Source organism: Bemisia tabaci, chromosome 1, assembly GCF_918797505.1.
Source record: "Bemisia tabaci chromosome 1, PGI_BMITA_v3".
Classification (NCBI taxonomy): domain Eukaryota; kingdom Metazoa; phylum Arthropoda; class Insecta; order Hemiptera; family Aleyrodidae; genus Bemisia; species Bemisia tabaci.
This window is the reverse complement of record NC_092793.1, coordinates 47,998,546-48,017,035: the sequence shown is the minus strand read 5'-3', so window position 1 is coordinate 48,017,035 and position 18,490 is coordinate 47,998,546. Positions and strand designations below refer to the sequence as shown.

The 18,490-nt window shown below is 37.9% G+C and overlaps 1 protein-coding gene and 1 long non-coding RNA gene across 5 annotated transcripts in view; one reads left to right on the top strand and one right to left on the bottom strand.

Moving 5' to 3' along the window:
* The window catches only part of LOC109038883 (uncharacterized), a 31,450-nt gene extending 18,410 nt beyond the window's left edge, over positions 1 to 13,040 (top strand). Inside the window, exons 3-6 of one of the 3 annotated variants that reach the window (XR_011900189.1) lie at positions 2,758 to 2,886; positions 7,436 to 7,569; positions 10,043 to 10,177; positions 12,149 to 13,040. This is a non-coding gene — a long non-coding RNA (uncharacterized lncRNA). Of the gene's footprint in view, positions 1 to 2,757; positions 2,887 to 7,424; positions 7,570 to 10,042; positions 10,577 to 12,148 lie in introns of those variants that run through there. The other 2 variants (XR_011900190.1, XR_011900188.1) reach the window with 2 other exon arrangements.
* Ca-beta (Calcium channel protein beta subunit) overlaps positions 1 to 18,490 on the bottom strand; it is a 328,761-nt gene that overhangs the window by 181,603 nt on the left and 128,668 nt on the right. The gene's annotated exons all lie outside the window — the stretch shown is intronic.

Here is an 18,490-nt window from a genome sequence, read left to right as displayed (position 1 = left end):
TAACCAATAATTGAGGCAAGTTGGCAGCTCCATGTGTAGGACGGAAACTAATCAACTTTGTAGCTGAAACTATTAGATCGCTGTTCATAATTTTGACACTCGGCGGAAATCTGAACTTGAAATGATCTTCTACGTGATTAGCCTGCGGCTTCGTTGGTGTGCTATGCTTGTCATGACTAAATATTTGAAAATAAGATCGTTTAAGTTTCTTTTTTGCTGATTCAACGCAAGTTGTTTCAAGGTGAGTGCATGTTCATGACTGGTCCATGCGTGGGCTCCGAGAAATCTATGAAAAAAGAATGTTGTTTAAGAGCTATTCTTTGTTTCAAAACCACATACCGAATTATTATTCCATCCAAACATGCGAGTCAAAAATACGTATACTCAGTCATTTCGTTTTCGACATTAACCCTACCTTGATCGCTATAACTATATTGATACTTAATTTCCGTGTCATACGTACCAGATTTGAAGTTATTGCATTTCTGACAATATAAGGTCTTAGGGATGATGTCATACTTCATTTTTTAAATGGAGAACTTCTCAACGTCGATTCCTAAAAATTTCCATGATTTTCCCTCTCTGTACAAAGTAAATTCTGCACAAAATCAAGGAATAATTTCGATCGGTTCTCTTTCAAAAAAATAAAACAGGCGCAGAGACTTTATAACACTGCAAACGAGATTCGTGGTTTGAGAATTTCACTGTGTCAATAAGCTTGATGCGTAATGTACCGATACATTTTGATTACTAAAAAGTGAAAAAAGGATCAAATAGATGAAAAGCCTACATTTACCTTTTTCGCTTCGAAGTTCACAGTTTTTGCTCTTTGCTGTTTCATCAAAATTTGTACCGATGCTAATCACACTATCACGATGCAGCAATTCAAAAACTTTAATTGTCACTTCTAAAAACTAAAAAAGTTTAATATGAATATAATAGGAACAACTTTCCCTCTCTTGGCGTTCAGGTTTGAAGAGAGGGGATACCACTTCTCAATCGCACATAACACATTCGCATTCCCCAGCGAACTTTCCTATGGAGGTATAGCGTACTGTATAGCTTTCCTTTTCATTAAGAGATACATGACATATCGATTGAGCCGATTCGATACGATTCGAGTGCGGATTTAGTGTTGCAATATGATTTTAATCTCTATCAAATAGAGTGGCGTGACGTGCTTTGCGATATATCGATTGTTATGCAATTTAAACCTATGGAAAAGGATCGATGAACAGGGTGTTCGCAGCGAACACCTTAATAATAGATTCTTTACCACAGGTTTAAATGGCATAACAATCGATATATCGCAATTTACGCCACGCCACTGAACAAATGCACTCGAAGATTATTGGATCATTCGACTCGATTCAGAGTATATCACAGCGCTAAAACTGTTACAAATTCGAAGATGGATCGATTTTGTTTGGAGTTAGCAATCGATTCTAAGTTCCATGGAGTCACACCGACGTTAAGAACAGAACAGAAATTCAACTTAGATTTTTTAGTTGCCACGATTAATTATTATTAAATCGAGCAATCGCTTGATCACACATCTCGATTGCTCACCGTGAAGCGATTCGATTGATTGGCAATTCGAGTTAGAAGATTCTTCTGTTGAGCTTCACTCAATCATATATCTCGAGCCCTCAATCGATCATGTTTAAGGTATCCCACAAAACGGATTGTGTCAACGTAAATAAGAGTGAATCCTTTGAAAGAAATCGACACCTCTGATTACTTTCTCCGCTCTTGGTTGGAGTTTAACTGGATTACATTTTGCAATTATGAACTATGATCTCCAGCTATTCCGTAAAAACACTTATGCGCATAGGGGAACTAATGATACATAAGTTGCTCTAAGTTGAGCTAGAAATGACAGTTCAAATTTGCAAAATGTAGTCCAAATTTTCCCTTGAAAAGCTATCAAGCAATGAAAGTCTTCAAAAATTTTGTGACTATTCATGCCTTGTGTGTTCATTTGATAAGTCAGCGAGACTCAAAGAGGACTCGAAAACCGCAAAAACACTAAACAAATAAACCATAAAAATCCATAAAAAATTTCCAGTCAAGAAAGTTTCAAGTAGTGTTTTAAAACTTCAGGTTCAGCGGCAACTAGTGTGAATATGATGAAGGATTTATTTTTCTTTAGGCGCGGAGAAGAATTTCACATGGATTCCAAGAGTTTAACTGGGAAAATAATGACTTTAATTAAAAACTTATGGAACAAGAAAACTCGACGAAACCTAGAGGGATGCAAGTTACAATTTATATAGCCTCGCACGCTGCAAAAACTGTGGTGCAAACTTTATTATGACTTCAAAAGAATTTTTTTCCAAATAAATATTTATTCAGTGGAGAGACACTCAAACCTTCGACTAGTCATTATCCCCTTTTTTTAGAAATTCAGGAAATTGAACAACTCCGCAGCAACATTTCAATGAGCATATTTCGATAAACGCTGTTCATACATATATATTCCAAAAATGTTCAGTGGAGACCAAAAATTACTTTACTAGATGTACGTATGGCTTTTATGGTAAAAAACACAGAGCTTTTCGTGTTAGCCCACTTCAACGAAGTTTCCGCTTAATTCAATCATTGGTGATTGTTTCAGTTTTCTCCATATCATCCATTATTAAGAGGCTCATCGAAGCTAAGTCTATTAACAATTCCTTTATCGCAAACTTATCAAATTTTATGGAATTTTTAAAAACGTCAACCCGGAGTAATTAATTCATTCGTTCAATGATTCAGATTATCCGTGCCTACCATTAAAAATCAATTTGGCCTGTTTATCGCAATTATGCCCCCGGGTCGACCATTGTCTCGTCGCGAGGAAAATTCTACGCAATTTTGAACGCTGAGTGTATTGCGGGATGTCAGGTAAGTTTGATGACATAGTCTTATCAGTAAGCTCAAGGAAAATTAATTTTCTGATAGATTAGTCGCACTATCATGAGACTGGAATCTGATGGAAAAAGTAGGTGAGGGAAAATATTTTTACGACGAAAATTGAGAACAAAGGTATTTCGAATGAACTTCAATGCAATGTTTTCTTCAATGGACCTTTACAGAATATTTGTGGTTACAGGATCCCTGGTCACATATTACATGATCTACAGTAAAACTGGTAGCCAATCCCAACTTTCTGACAAGGCCCTCCGCATCTCGTTAACATAACCAAATACATGATTTTCTGGATGCCAAACGGTACCGCTAAAATAATCCCGTACACGGAGAAAAAAACTTCGTGCGTGGGACCCGAAGTTTAGGTCAAATGGATCTCTGAAGTTTTCGGATTGAGCATCTGAACACTTTAGGTCCAGCTGCTGAGGTTTGGATCACACATCTGAAACTTCAGTTCTTACATCTGAAGTACTTCGGTTTTCACATCCGAACAACTTCGGTTCTCACATCCAAAAAACTTCGGTTCTCACATCTGAAGTACTTCAGATGTAAGAACTGGAGTTTCAGATGTGTGATCCGAACCTCGGCAGCTAGACCTAAAGTGTTTAGATGCTCAATTCCGAAAACTTCAGAGATCCATATGACCTAAACTTCGGGTCCCACGCACGAGGTTTTTTTCTCCGTGTAATCACATAATAATCTAGTAAACACCTAAAATCTGCTTTAGCCGTTTGAAGAAAGAAAATCTCTCTGAGCCTGCCTCAGAGTTACGTAATGGAGAAAACGGAGCCTACAAATTGTTGGTTCAATGTTCAAGATGTACGCCGGAGTTTCTCAGCGGAAAGCGCTTCATTCAAAAACCGGTCGAAGGTTTCAATTGAACCCCGAACAATAGCCAAGTGCCAAGAATCGGAGGGGGCTCAGGGGCGGGGGGTGGGGCGGGGGGCGCACGTAGCTCATCGCAACGGTAATTCCAAATTAACATCAAAATCGTTTTAAGAATCCGTGAATCGGGCCTTAAAACATTTCATACGCGCGCACACCTAACGAAAAACAATAGCCCCGAACTTGGCCGGCGAGTCCCGCTCAGACGTTGCCGTTTCAGAATCTTTTATAAGACGGATGAGACAGAGATGTAGATATTATCACATAGCCTGTGGAGCAGTTTCGCAGCACGATTTTCATTTCGGAGAGCAAGAGAACTCAGTATGGGCACAATACAGAGTGAAAAGCTCATGAATACATGTATTTTTCTTCTATTTCTTAATTTCTGAGAATAATTTTATTGCGTTAGAATGTTTCTTTACAAGTTCCTTTTATTTTCTGCGGTTAATTTATAATCCGGGTTAGAAATATGAGGATATTTAAATATTTTATACATCTTTTATTTTAGGGTTTTTTTTCAAAGCTCATAATAAACCCACATTTTTATTATAATTGCTTATATTTATAAAACATTTTGGACTTAAAGATTTTAACAAAATTAGTTTTTCCAATTGTAAATTGACAGTACATTGTCGTCCACGTAAGCAAAAATGTGACGTCCTTTGCTTCCGATCAATGAATAGGGGGAAAGGAAAGATATGTAAACTAGCGGTGTGGATAATTTCCTGAAAACCGATGCGTAGAATTTTGCTTCTTTTTTAGAATTTAGCATAGCAATTCTGAAGGTTTAAAACAATATGCACAGTTTAGATCTAAGGCTTTAAAAGGAGGGGGGGGACTGGGTCTCGCAAAAATTATATACATATGAAAGAAACAAAAATTTTGTTTTGCCCTACGTAAAAATAATTTTCTGGAATAATAGTATGCAATTAATATGTGAAAATTTGGTCGTTTTATGATAATTTACCATTATGTACCCAAGATAATTTGAGGAGAAAATAAAATGATTCCATTTTTTGAAATGCAAACCTTATCGCATCATTACTCACGCTGCTGCTTCGAAATGGTTCCTTCAGAATACTCTTTGGTACCTCTTTGACTACATTTTGCAATCAAGAACTACAATTTTTGAATCATCAACATAAAACGCTTAAGTGCAAAGGGTAATTAATGGTGCATACTTCGTTCCTCAACTGAACCAGAAATTTTAGTTCCTAATCGCAAAATGCCGTCCATTTTTCATGCAATCCGACAACTTACACTGTTTGTTTGGTGTCAGCTACACACAGCTTACCGCTGATGACCCGCGCGCTCCACCTGCGCCTAAAAACCGAGGTGGCGTGCTTTGTGATCTGTCGATATTTCCCCATTTGAAGCTGTGGTCAATAATCGATTAATAAGGTGTTCGCTGCGAACACCCTGTTTATCGATACTTTTCCATAGGTTAAAATTGTCGATCAATCTATACATCGCAAAGCACGCCACGCCACTGAGGACCAATGACCAAATTCGTGCTCATATGCCGAAATGGGTCACTAAACCGTGAACGAATTTTGACTTGCAAATATAGTTTTCAGAAGGAAAATGACGCGTAGAACACGATGCGCACATTAAAAACGCGAACAAGTAACTCAATAACCGAGAAATGCGCAGTTCAAATCGCTCAACTTATACGCAAATTTAAAACGCCCCGGTTTCGCGCCGCGCCGAATGATGTCATCCGGCACCAATCAGAAGCGGGCACGGGTTTCCACGACTTCCGTCAAATGTCTATCTACTCTTCGTATATGAAAACAATACTAAAGTCGAAATTATATCTTTTGAATGCAAGACTTGAATCTCATTCATATGTTAGCTGTAATAAACGAGCAACAATTCCACATTGAAACACGTTTTATTTTAACAAACATCAGAGGAAAGTGAGAGAAGATTGCGATATGACTACCGCAGTGCGTCAACACCGTCAGTTTCCCGCCATCCGGGTGCGTTTGAAATGTCTTGCAGTTTTTAGATTTTTCAAAAGCGGTTTTCTCCGCGATTTCGGCTCCGTAAAAATGCGGAAAAATCACCACGTTATCTACTCACATTGTACTTTCAGAATATTCAATAAAATAAACAAGGTTTAGTGACCCATTATAGGTAAATACATGATTGTACACGATTTTGATTTACCTATAGACATAAGGACGAAAAATAAATGAGGGAAAAAAGTATAATTTTCTCCCAGAGCACTCAGAAATATCCGAAAGAAATATACGGAGTATTTCATTCTGGAGCCTATTTTACCCCCAGAGAACCTGAGCATAGTGGAATATACTCCTTATTCACATCGCTAAATTGTCTGGTTAAAATCGGCCTTGGAGTAAAATTCACTCCGGATGCCACTCTATGATTTCTAACAGAAGTTTGTACAGGATGGTGAAAAAAAAAGAGAAGCATATTCATCTGCGGTATATTTCACGAATTCGAATATCGAGGAACATCGAAACATAATTGATCCCATAAAGAGGTTCACAGTGGCGTGGCGTGCTTTGCGATACATCGATTGATCTGCCATTTGAGCCTATGGAAAAGAATCGGTAGACAGGGTGTTTGTAACGAACACCTTGATCATCGATTCTTTACTATAGCTTTCGATGGGGAAGTAATCGATTGTTCACGCCACGCCACTGGAGGTCCACGATTGAAAATAAAAGCACCAGTTGCACGTAAATGACGAGCAGATGAATACAAAAGTCAAATGCTCAACTATCTACTGAATTTGAGATTATTGAAAGGCTAAGCACATTTTCCCTCTATAACACAGACACAGATGTGATTGTTTGAACTAAAAAGAATATTCGTTTTCATTAAAAAGAGTATCACGTGCTCAGTATTAGCATAAACACAAAAAAAAGTCAGGACTGGAGGCTTCTTTAAAAAAATCGGACCTACATTCATTGAGACAAGACAACACTGGGGTAGAGAGGGCGAAGACCTGGTCATGATCGTGAAACTAGATCTTGGATCGGTTTTTTGGGCTGGAGGCTTAGGACCAGGAGTTCGATTGAGAAATCGTTCAGCCAAATGAATGACCCTTGTTGAAGTTTCGTACACTAAGTTGCTCCACGATTATTAGAGGACGATATTACGAGGATGTGTTGAGAAATATTCACAGAAAGGTACGGGTTAGTCTCATCACTGCTGCTAGATTTTTTTTTTATAAAATCCGCGCTATTCTCATAAAAAAACAGAAATTCAGAACGCATTTTTTCCCCTTTTTTTCCAAAATATCAACCGGAAGAGACTTATGTTTGCTTTTCTTTTTGGCTTCTTTTTTTCTCTAATTTTACAAACTGCCTGTCAAGAGTATCGATTCGATTTGTTGTTCCTTGCGATTTTTCGTTCAGGGTTTTGGGTTTTATGGGCTGTTTTTTTCTTTCTTTTCTCTCTCTTTCTATACCTGCTCCTCTACGGTCTAGCAATTGGGAAAATGGGGAACAAATTTCATTGTTTGAGAGAAACATTTTAAAAAACAAACTTGCACCTAAAAATCACTTTCGCCCAAGAAAACGAAATTTGGAAATTATTCCGAGTTAGCCGTTTACCCCCTTTTGGAAATAAATTAACTGTAATTATGTAAAATTGAGATCTGTTCCAGCATGATGAACTTCAGAATGATATTCTGAACTTTCAGTTCACCGAACTGGAATCAATTTCTGTGAGATTTAGCTGTTGGTTCGGTCACCTGAAGACTCAGTTCTCTCAATAGAAAAGCTCCATCTCACCTGTTCGGTTCGTATAACCGAAGTATTTATCTCCATCTAAGATGAACTGTGAAACACGCAAACTTTATATATGTAGAGGGCAATTTATCAGGTCAAATCAGGCATTTTATCAAATGCCTAGGCCGATAGTCAATTTTTGACAGTTTACGGAATTTTGTAAATTTATGGCGGGGAGTTCACGGGTTTCCAATATTTTGGGAAGAATAATACTTCAAATCCGCAAACTCTCCTTTTTCCTTCCTTCTTAAATGCTTCTCGTATATTTAAATGCTAAAATTTCAAAAATTCTATGTTTTATGGGGTGCTGAAAATTTCAAGATAAATGTGCGTTCAGGAACTAAAAATCGTTTAAAATACTACTGTATGCCGCATATTTTTACAGAGAATTATCTTCTTTAGAGGAGCAACGAATTATTTTTTCTAAAATTAGGAAAATAATCAAAATTTCAATCTAAGAAAGAATATTTGACATTTTGCCCAGGCATTTGACAAAACGCCTGATTTAACTATTTACCCTCGACTTATACATAGTTATTTTAAGTTTAATTTATTTGTACATAGTTCCTTTTAACCTGAATACGTTCTCGTCTTTTCCTGGATCATATCTCACGCACTCCATCCGCTGTACCACGGCGTGGCTCAGCTATTTAGAGAGATACTGCGTAGGCGCAGGGTAGACGCAACAATTCTGAGCCCCCAGTGGTGCTCAACGGCTCCGAAAAAAAGTGAGGAAAACGGTGATGACATTGTTGATGGTCTCAAACAGGGCTGATGAGCCGATAAATAAGTTGTCCGCGTGCGTTCTCTTGTGCGTGCACAGGTTGATCCGAAAGCCAGTGACTCTCCCTGACGAGGAAAAATATATCAAAAAATCAATTTTATATTGATGATCTAATTCCAGAAAAAAAATGCCGTATCTACGTCGTTGTAAACTTACGCACAAATGGACGGATTCAAAGAGCTAGCTACATCAGCCTACATTGCGTAATGTCCTATTTTGTTTTATTATTTTAACAGAAAACCGAGCAAAAGTCTGTCGGGTTTCGTAAGTATATTCGTAAAATCTTACTTAAAAATTAGGAAAATGTTTATGGAGTTAGATTTTTTGAGTTGTCTGTTGAATAAAAATAAAATAAGAAGATTAGATGTGAATGAGAGGTAGACTGACTCGGGTTAATATCGTTCAAATTTGATCTTTCCCACGAAGAAAAAAGAAACAACTGTCACTGGACCTCACAACAATTTATATGCAAAGTGCAAAAAAACAATCAATATTGCGGAATAAAATGTCAAAAAAATCACTTGCGTTATTTTAAATTCGGTAACAAGCAAAGGGTCGTTTCTCCAAACAGCGAGGAATTTGGGGGCGTTGGTCTTGAAAAATTATGTTCCGAAAATTCACGATGTACGCTGAAATTAACGGGGCCAACGCGAAGCTTTCTCTCAATATTCCGGCATTGCTGAGATGGAGTCAAGTTTCTTTATGAAATCAATGACTGATCCAAACTTTCCTCCATTACTGTGATTCAAATATATATTTTTTTATTATATCATTTTTTTTTTTTTTTTTTTTTTTTTTTTTTTTTGAGCACCCGGTAGGGATACTAAGCTCCGCTCGGAGTCCAAACCTTGTACGCAGTCAACGCAGTACCGAACGCGCGACAGAAGCGCGCGATCAAACTTATATTTGTGTAAGTGAGGGGGGTATATTTTCGTCTTGACGATCTCTGAGTTGATGTGATATGATCCGTCCCTCCGGGGGAGGAGGGGGGGGGGGGTGCGCGCGGGGTGAAAGTGTCCACCGGGTGCCTCAGCTTTAGATTGTTATTTTTATTTTCTTTCTCGACTAGTTTAATAGCCGCTAAGACGCGGATTATATTAATTCTCTTTTTCTCGTCTTTCAATTCGGGCGTCTATTACCCGCCCGGCGTTTACTTTTATAAATAGCCGCGAGGCGAGATATTACTCTTGCGATGAGGACATCCCCTGCCAGAAATTTATATAATACTCGACGGCTAAAAATATACGCCAGTGCGTATCATAATTGATACGCAATGTAGCCCTCAATGATATTGTCTATCCGCGCGCGGTGCGACTGTGCTGCCGCACTAAGGAAAAACGCCGTACAAACCCTCAGGCGTTGCCAAATTTCCTTCGATAAAACGCGAATTACCTGGTAAATTCATAAATATTTTCCTCCCGATTTTTCAGATGATTAAGTTTGCAATTTTACCTAAAGATTCTGAAAAGTCAAAGGAAAAATATTCATAACTTTCCGAAAATTAAGGATTTTATCGAGGGAAATTTGGCATCTCTCGAATGTTCATACGGTGTTCTTCCCTAGCACGGCAGTGTGGGGCGGCGCCAGGCGCGTGACATCAGAACGAATTCCGGCAGAGAACTTGGCAGCATAAGCCCTTTTTTATTTTATTTTCTCTTATTTATTCACTTGTTTGATAAAATTTCTTTTCGTTTTACAGTATTCTGTTGCGCACGGTTTTCTGCTCGCTAGTGTTGCTTGCGGTATGTTTTCGTATATACAACCGTGTCTCGATGGTCCGATGTCCCAGCAAAAACGCCGTATAACTTCTTGATTTTTATTCCTCGTTTATTTGGTGAGATAATATGAATGGAAGTGATAAAATTTAAAAGATTGCTTTAATGATGAAAGTTCACATTAGATTAAACAACACAAGACGATGTAAGAATTTGCTACAGCATACAGAGAGATGCAATAAGAATGCCACTGATCATGAGTGATTCAGGGTGGAACATCTGAGAAAGAGGAAGAAAAAAACCGCCTGACTTCACTCTAGAATAATTATTCAGTTTTTGGGAAACTGAGTGAATGAAAGTATTATGAAATCGTAGATTACAGCATTTAGTTTGATGATAAAAATGTAACATTTGCTTGAAAAAGTATTATTTAAATTAATAATCTGGTACTTTTAAACCACGCAAATGTATTGGAAATTGCAGTCGTTTAAAAATAAATACCCGTTCATGAAAAAAAAAAAAAAAAAATTGAAAGAAGAAAAAACGAAACTTTTTTTTTATAAATTCCAGAATACTTTTTACCACAGAATGAAGAAGATTCTAATGACCATACACGATCCATTCAATCTAGGAGATCAATTATTTATGTTTCTCTGTCGCCTCAAGTATACCGAACCCTACTTCATTACATTGCATACAACCATCTGGCGCACAGTGGAGCGAGCCAATAGGAGAGGTCGGACAAAATGTGGATACTTTAAACGCACATAACTCCATTTATATACAACTTTGAGGTTCCAAAAGTGGTTCCATTGGTTTTCTGGTGAAATTTCCTTCTCGAAACACCCCTTAAAACTTAAAATGTGACGCAATGAACATCAGAATTTTCTGTTTTAGTCAAACATTTCATGTCCAACCTCTCAAATGGACTCGCTCCACTGTGTTGCGTCAGAGCAAAGTCTAAAAGGCACCTAGACGAGGACTCCATCGATGCCACCCATGCTCGAAATTGAACGGATGGACATACACGTTTGCCTTGAGTCTGAGTATGAGGCGCAGGCACATACATACAGTCATCGATTGAAAATGCACCGAACTGAGACCCAGTTGGACGAGTTTATGCTAAAAGGAACTATGTAGCACGTAAACCCGATGCACATAGTTCCTTTTAGCATTCCAGTTAACAGCCTTTTATCCTCTTTATGCGCTCGACCTCCGTCTGCACGAGATTGCTCATCAACTGCATTCCTTGTTTTATGCTAGATGATCACAGCTTGGACTCAATATTTTTGATACTTTACGACAGCCTCCAATCGCGCTTTTTTTTTCATTTTTTTCTCCAAGCGTATCCACGCAAGGGACTAAAACCAACCTAGTCACTTAAAAGTGGTAATCTCCAGACCAGAATAACTTGCAGCTATTAGCGAGCAAGACCCTTCAATGAGAATAGAACATTTATAAAAGAAAAAAAGAAGAAGAGGAAAATTCCCTCGGAAAATTCTTGCCACTGTCATTGGAGCGTTACAGCATTACGTGCTGCTTTCTCGTTTGTTATCTCTCATCTCCACCCATATAGACGCGATTATAGTGGTGACGACATGGCGCTTCAATGGGAATTTTCATAGTTACATCGAATAGAATCCAAATAATAGCTGTGGTATAACCTCTTTCATTTTTACCACTGAGAATCGATCGATGCGCATAAGAATTTTCTGTGACGTAATGCTGATATGGTGCTTATTACCGCAAATCTACACACTTAAAGTGCCACCCTATTTTTGGGGGTAACGCAACGCTGTGCAGAAGAAAATGCGAGATTTTGTTTGTGTCTTCCGGTGACAAGTGCAGTATTCCGAATATTGTACGCGAAACCTTGGACCAATATAGTATCCGTAAATGTGATGGTAAAATATTTATAACTTCTTAAAATGAAAAAAATAAATAAATAAATATAATTGTTTATTGAGAGGAATTTGGCAACATTCAAATTTGCTTACGGCATTCTTCCTTCGTAAGGCAATATTATGCGTTCTTATTTTATTGCATAAATGTACTTATGTTCTCGTCATCATCCTGTTGTTTTCTTTCAGACTTACAAAACAAATGCAATATGAGCTCCGCCGCTACGTTTCATAATCTAATATTGACAAAACAATATTATTTTGCTAGGAATTATTGAATACAAGAAGCGCATATCAATCATGTAAATTATGTAACTTTTGAAAATCGAACGTAATCCAGAATGTTGAAAAAGCACCATATCTATTCCAACGAAATTATTTATTGATATTACTACTTTGAATTTTTGATAGATTTTAAGAAGGCCAGGCATTTACCTTCCGCGCGTATCTGATTATAAGACAGACCATTAAACGAACGGATTATAACATGCAGAGTTCCTTTCCGATGAATTGAGACGATTTGTAAGTCTCTTTAAATTATTGAGCTGCTTCGATAATTAGTAAAAAATTAAGTGAAATGTGTGATAAAGCAGACTATTATTATGACTAATCACTAATTCATTTACAACCTAGATTATATCTTGGCCAAATTGTTTGTTTGTAAAAAAAAGTAAAAAGGAAACACAAAACGCCATATATTCCAACCAAATTTGCATCACATTTGAGTTACGAGGCAGGTCAATCGTAATAAAAAATTTAATGGGCCTCTAAAAACTACGTAACATCACACAAGCTTATGACCAACAGTTTAAATCTAACCGAGGAAATATTGGCGATAACATTATTTTCAAAGGTCATGATTTTTAGAGTCGGACGCCAGGTAAACTCCTTGTCAAGATTTAATTTTGGTTTATCAATCTTCTCTCAAGGAAATTGTAATAAAGCCTTATAGTTACCGTAATATATGCCAGTTGAAGATTCCATTGTGAACAATTTTATAGTATTATTTTCGGACTGCTCGCAGTCTCTTGCAAGCATACGTCCAATTTAACTCTTAAAATTTGACTGTATTGTATATTTCCACAAAAAAAAATTTAGTTCAAATTCAGGTCCGTTTTAATTTAGACCAGTAATTCTTCTGAGAAAAGGGTATCAATCATATGCTACAGAGTCAACATTGAATGTTCCGACAATTTGACACATTTTTGCTTCGGTCAAACTACTATTCACAAATTCAAGTTCTGCTATTTTTATACTTAAGAATTGGACTATTTATGCTAAATGGAACTATTTCAAACCCAATCCTTATGCACATATATTCTTTTAGCATAAATACGTCCAATTGGATATCGTAAAAGTCTGAGCGGGTGAATAAACAAAAATCCTGAAAGATGAGGCACCATCATTCAAATTATGTACTGAGATTCAAATTTTCAATTACGTATAAACGTATTCCTCCTCTTTTTTCATTTTTTTTAATTACTTTCGAGAAAAAATTATAAAACTGTCATTTACAAAATTCATCAAGCTGTCCAATACCGGATATTTCACGAAATATACGTATAGGAAAAATGCCGGGTTACATAACACAACTGCGCAGCGCACTATCTTCTTATCTCAGCGTTGAAGTCTCCAGCGTTATTTGGACTCCAATTTGGAACTATACATTCTAGCTCTTCTGGAAAAGCACTTATGTGCATAGGGAAACTAATGGCACATACGTTGTTTTTAAACCGGGCTAGAATTTATTGTTCCAAATTGCAAAATGTAGTCCATTTGAAAGAACAAACTATACCATTTTCGGCTCGTTTTAGAATCAACGTTCACGGTTGGCTAGTTGATTGAATTAATTTATTTAAAGGCGCCTTAACAATACATTGTCTATGCCGTTTCATGCAGGTAGGTGTCTTTATAGACTCGCCAGAAATAGTTCTTAATCCCAAAATTTAGTTCATTTGGTGGCACGAATCATAACAGACATACATATTATCAAGGCCTTGTCTGTTTGCGTAAGTTTTAGAATGAATTTAAGGTGAATGCATGAATTGAGATTTTAGAAGTAAATTAAACTACTCAAAATTTAAGATAAAATGATTAATACCCAGGTATTTAGAACGTCAAATTTCGCTTGATTCTTATTGCTTCCAATGGCTTAAAATTTTTATGGGAAATTACTTTTCGTTGGAAGAGCGGCATATTGGCGGATCCAGCAATTTGGGTTTTCTCCATTTAAACCTATGGAAATGTATCGATTCTTGAAGGGGCCAAGTGATCCGAGAAGAATCGATTATTTAGCATAGGTTTAAATGGAGGAATTTCAGTGTTCAGAGGAGGGGCTCGATTGGAGAGCACGTTGAACTCATATTCTCTGGAAATCAGGCTGCCTGACATAAAATTTGGAGCTTGTTAAATAAATATATTTGAACGGACCACATGAGCAGAGTTCCTTGACTCAACGACAATTGGATAATGCCAAAAACGGCCAATTGAACCTATAAAACCAGGGAGTCATTTCTCTCCAGTTTTCTTTCATTTCTTTTCAACCTGTTTTATTTTATTATTCCTCTACACGCCTTGCTGGTTTTTTCTGTAATTTCTTTGACAGCTGCCTAATCCTCCCATTGTTGTCACATCGAACGGTATTTAGGGATGTGTATCGCATGGTCCAAGGAATCAGTGGTTTTGGCAATCTAGGGCAACATAGTCAATATTCTCTTCACTTTGAATCACATTTTTGCCGTGATAGTTTTAATCCTCCTCCTTCTCTCTTTGTCTCCAACTGTCAGTTACCCGAGATAACTTCTTGAGCGTTTGCCACGAAAAATACTTAGGGATATCACACAAACCCAAGAGCTACATCATCAGACTCCATGATGAATTAGTGGCACATCTTTTGGGGGAAAATATCCCAGCTGAGTGCGCTAAGATAAAAATGGCATCATGATCCATGTTGCGGCCCCTAGCTACAGTCATTATTGAATCAAGGAAAGACCGCAGTAAAACACTCCGCCCGTGGTGCCACTAGGAATTGTAAAATATTCACCGCAGAAAGGAGTAAAAAAAAGGAAAATCACAGAATCGTTTCCTTATTTCACTATATTTTTTCTAGTGTCAAAGTCAAACCTCTAACTTCTGCTGCATTATAGGAACTCTTAAAAACATTCTAATTTAATTAAATCCTTATTACGTATTAATATTTCATGTGAAGAGAGAACTGAGGAAGAAGGGATTTTGTGAAGCTGTCTTTTTCAACTTTTAATCATACTAATAATAAGGAGCTCTATTCCCACCTCCATTCTTCAAGTATGAAAGTTCCCAAGTTTGGAATTCGGAGACAAAGTGGGAATGGGAGGGCAATGTGTGTAGCAGTGGCGTGGCGTGCTTTGCGATGTATCGATTGTTATGCCATTGAAACCTATGGAAAAGGATCGATAAACAGGCTGTTCGCTGCGAACACCTTAATAATCGATTCTTTACCATAGGTTTAAAAGACATAACAATCGATACATCACAATTCACGCCACGCCCCACTGGTGTGTAGTTGAAATGGACGAGAAAATTTGTGAGAGGGTGGGGGATATCAAGAGGGAAGACCCATTAGGGTATTTTACAAATCTCTGTAGTATAGACCAACATAACTGGCTGGTAATTTAAAGGTCCAAAATTGTGATCGCGGTGGAGGCGCCACTGGTGCCAAGTCGCCAAAAGTCGATGGTGCCTGACGGTTTTAGTCGAATAACTCGGCTCCGTCGTCAAAAAATAATAAATGCAAAAAACTGGACAGCAATAAAGAATTCCAACCGCACACTTCATTTCGGTAAATCGGCTGACCGGTCGCAAATTCGCAGATTTGTTTTTTTTTTCTTTTTTACAGCCGATCGTTAAAGTCCCAAAATTTGCGCAGCCTTTTTTGAGTTATTTTATCCAGGTCAAAGTACCGGCTGATAAATTGCACCAAATTTTTTTCCACACGCCTCTAAATCGGCTCGAAATTTGATGCAGTTGAACGTACTTGGACTTGTTTTACATCCTGATTAACATGGTTGTCAGACTAGGCTAAAACCCAGCGTCTTTTATCGAGTTTCCAACAAGAATGTAAGTCTCACGGCGCAATTTAGCAACCGAGCCGTTTGCGTCGTAAAATTTGAATGAAATGCGCATAACTCAACGCCAATTTTAAGAGATCATACAACTGATGGTATTTAGTAGGATTGGACATTCAGATGTTGCCTTCATCCAATTCCGAGCTAAATCGGCTTATGTCGAGAGTCGGGAAACTTGAAAAGCTGAGGACCAAGCGGTAATACTCCAGCAAATATGAACAATGTGCGATTAGTTTTATTATCAGATATTTACTTTCGGACCACTCTCGTAATTGCAAGCTCGCCCGTATACGTTTTGTCAAATTTCTCTTAAATGGGCTTGTTGCATGCATACAAGATATAGTTAACTAACAAGGGAACTTCCCAAGCTGCCGCCTCCGATCGGGCTGAAAAAATTCGTGCGAACTCTTTGGATGAATTTATTTGACTCATATTTTTTTGTTTTTTCCAATGCCCCCCAGAAACACCCCAAAAAAATTCCGGAAAGTTTTGCTTTGAGCGCTTGAGTCTATATACGCAGTATAGCAGGTAGCGTGCTCGCTCCGTGATCCGGCGGACCTTGGTTCGATTCCCGGACGCCGCTGAAAATTTTGCGACCGAATTTTATATTCTCACACATTTTTACATCGATTCCCATTTGATACATTGGAACTTAAAACATCAATTAATTTACAACCATCAAAGATCAATAACTTCTTCAATTTGAAGTATAGATTTTTTTTTTGGGGGGGGAGGGGTCACGCGCGCGATATTCTCACCAATCACTGTACTTTCACATTAGCAGACGACCGCTCCGCCCCTAACATCGACATATTTCTCCGATCACCCGTATGAGTCATGATTTTTCCCATCATTATTAGGATGCTGCTATACTGCGTAATAGACTCAAGCGCTCAAAGCAAAACTTTCCGGAATTTTTTGGGTGTTTCTCGAAGGTCATTGGAAAAACAAAATACCGGCTCAAATAGGTTGCCTACCCTGGAGCTGCAGGGGACTAGGGGGCCGTTTTTTATTCCAATGCGGTATCTGGAGTCCTTAGTAATCTTTGATAGAACCCCTTTAAGTTCCGAGAATTTTGCAACCCGCCCCCCTAATTTTACATCTTAATTATTTTATCAAAGGGAAACTCAAAAGGGATTCACTCCCTAAACAAGTTTTTCTTTTTTTTTCTTTTTCTCTAAAAGTGGAAGTTTCTATGGCCATATTGCTTTGAGTGGAAAAAAAATGAATACTTAACGGCAGATGGAGTTATACTGAGCGCTGTAAAAGGAAAAGCCAGTGGCGTGGCGTGCTTTGCGATATATCGATTTATCTGAAATTTAAACCTATAGAAAAGGATCGATGGACAGGGATTTCGCAACGAACACCTTAATAATAGATTCTTTACAACAGCTTCAAATAAAGACATATCGATAATCGATCATTCACGCCGCGCCACTGGAAGAAACGGATGGAGGGGCCTCTGGGAGAACTATTATATGCTATTGAACTTTGCGATCGGAAGTGTTCTACTTCAAGTGATTCTTCGGTGCTTGAAACTGAGAATCCAAAACTCCATCTTCACACGCGAAGACCACGATTTAGAGACTTGTTGTTATAGGGCGCACGGTGGGGAGATATGAAGTTTCGACCGAAAAATTATTTAAAAGATTTTATTCACTCCACAGCGAGAGATGTGGAACAAGAGAACAGCCACTGAAGAGAAAAACACTTGTAACGCGAGGAAAGTGATAAATTACGCTGAATGAATGTCAAGTAATTCTTACGATACGACAGTAAAAATCTCCCTGCGGTGAAAAATTTTGTGCTTGTAACATAAGTAACTAGAGATCGGCCGGTTTAGTAATTGGGAGAAATCTTGGTAATTTTCTTTTTTAGGGTACAATTTTGGACCACGAGCTATGAATTTGAGTGTAAAAAATATTCTTACGAACATTCCCAATGAAATTAGTTATTCATTTTCACATTTACATACGAAAACATGCATGTAAAAAACGTACACGCATACGTGTTTACAATACGCATGTTTACAACGTACACGTACAAATGTAGGGGGGATAATTTCCTCCGGTATTGGAGCCATCCTATCCGTCGAAATGATTGGTTCTTGTAGACAAAGGGAGAAAATGAGGGACTAACTTTAGGGTCTTTTGTGGGTTGCCCTTAGTAAGTCTATTTCCTACCTGCTTTTTCCATTGCAACCACCCGCTTCCACCAATAGGATCCCTCCAAATCCTTTTTGTCTTCCTTGTCTATAGCTTTGTCTATCAATTTTAACAATCAGTCCGCTGCTTCCTCCGATAGGATCCATCCATGTCCATTTTGTCTTCTTTGTCTGTAGCTTTGTACATCAATATCAATGATTGGTATGAATTGGATTGCATTTTGCAAAAAGGAACTGCTAGCATTGCAATGTTGGCTAAGATTG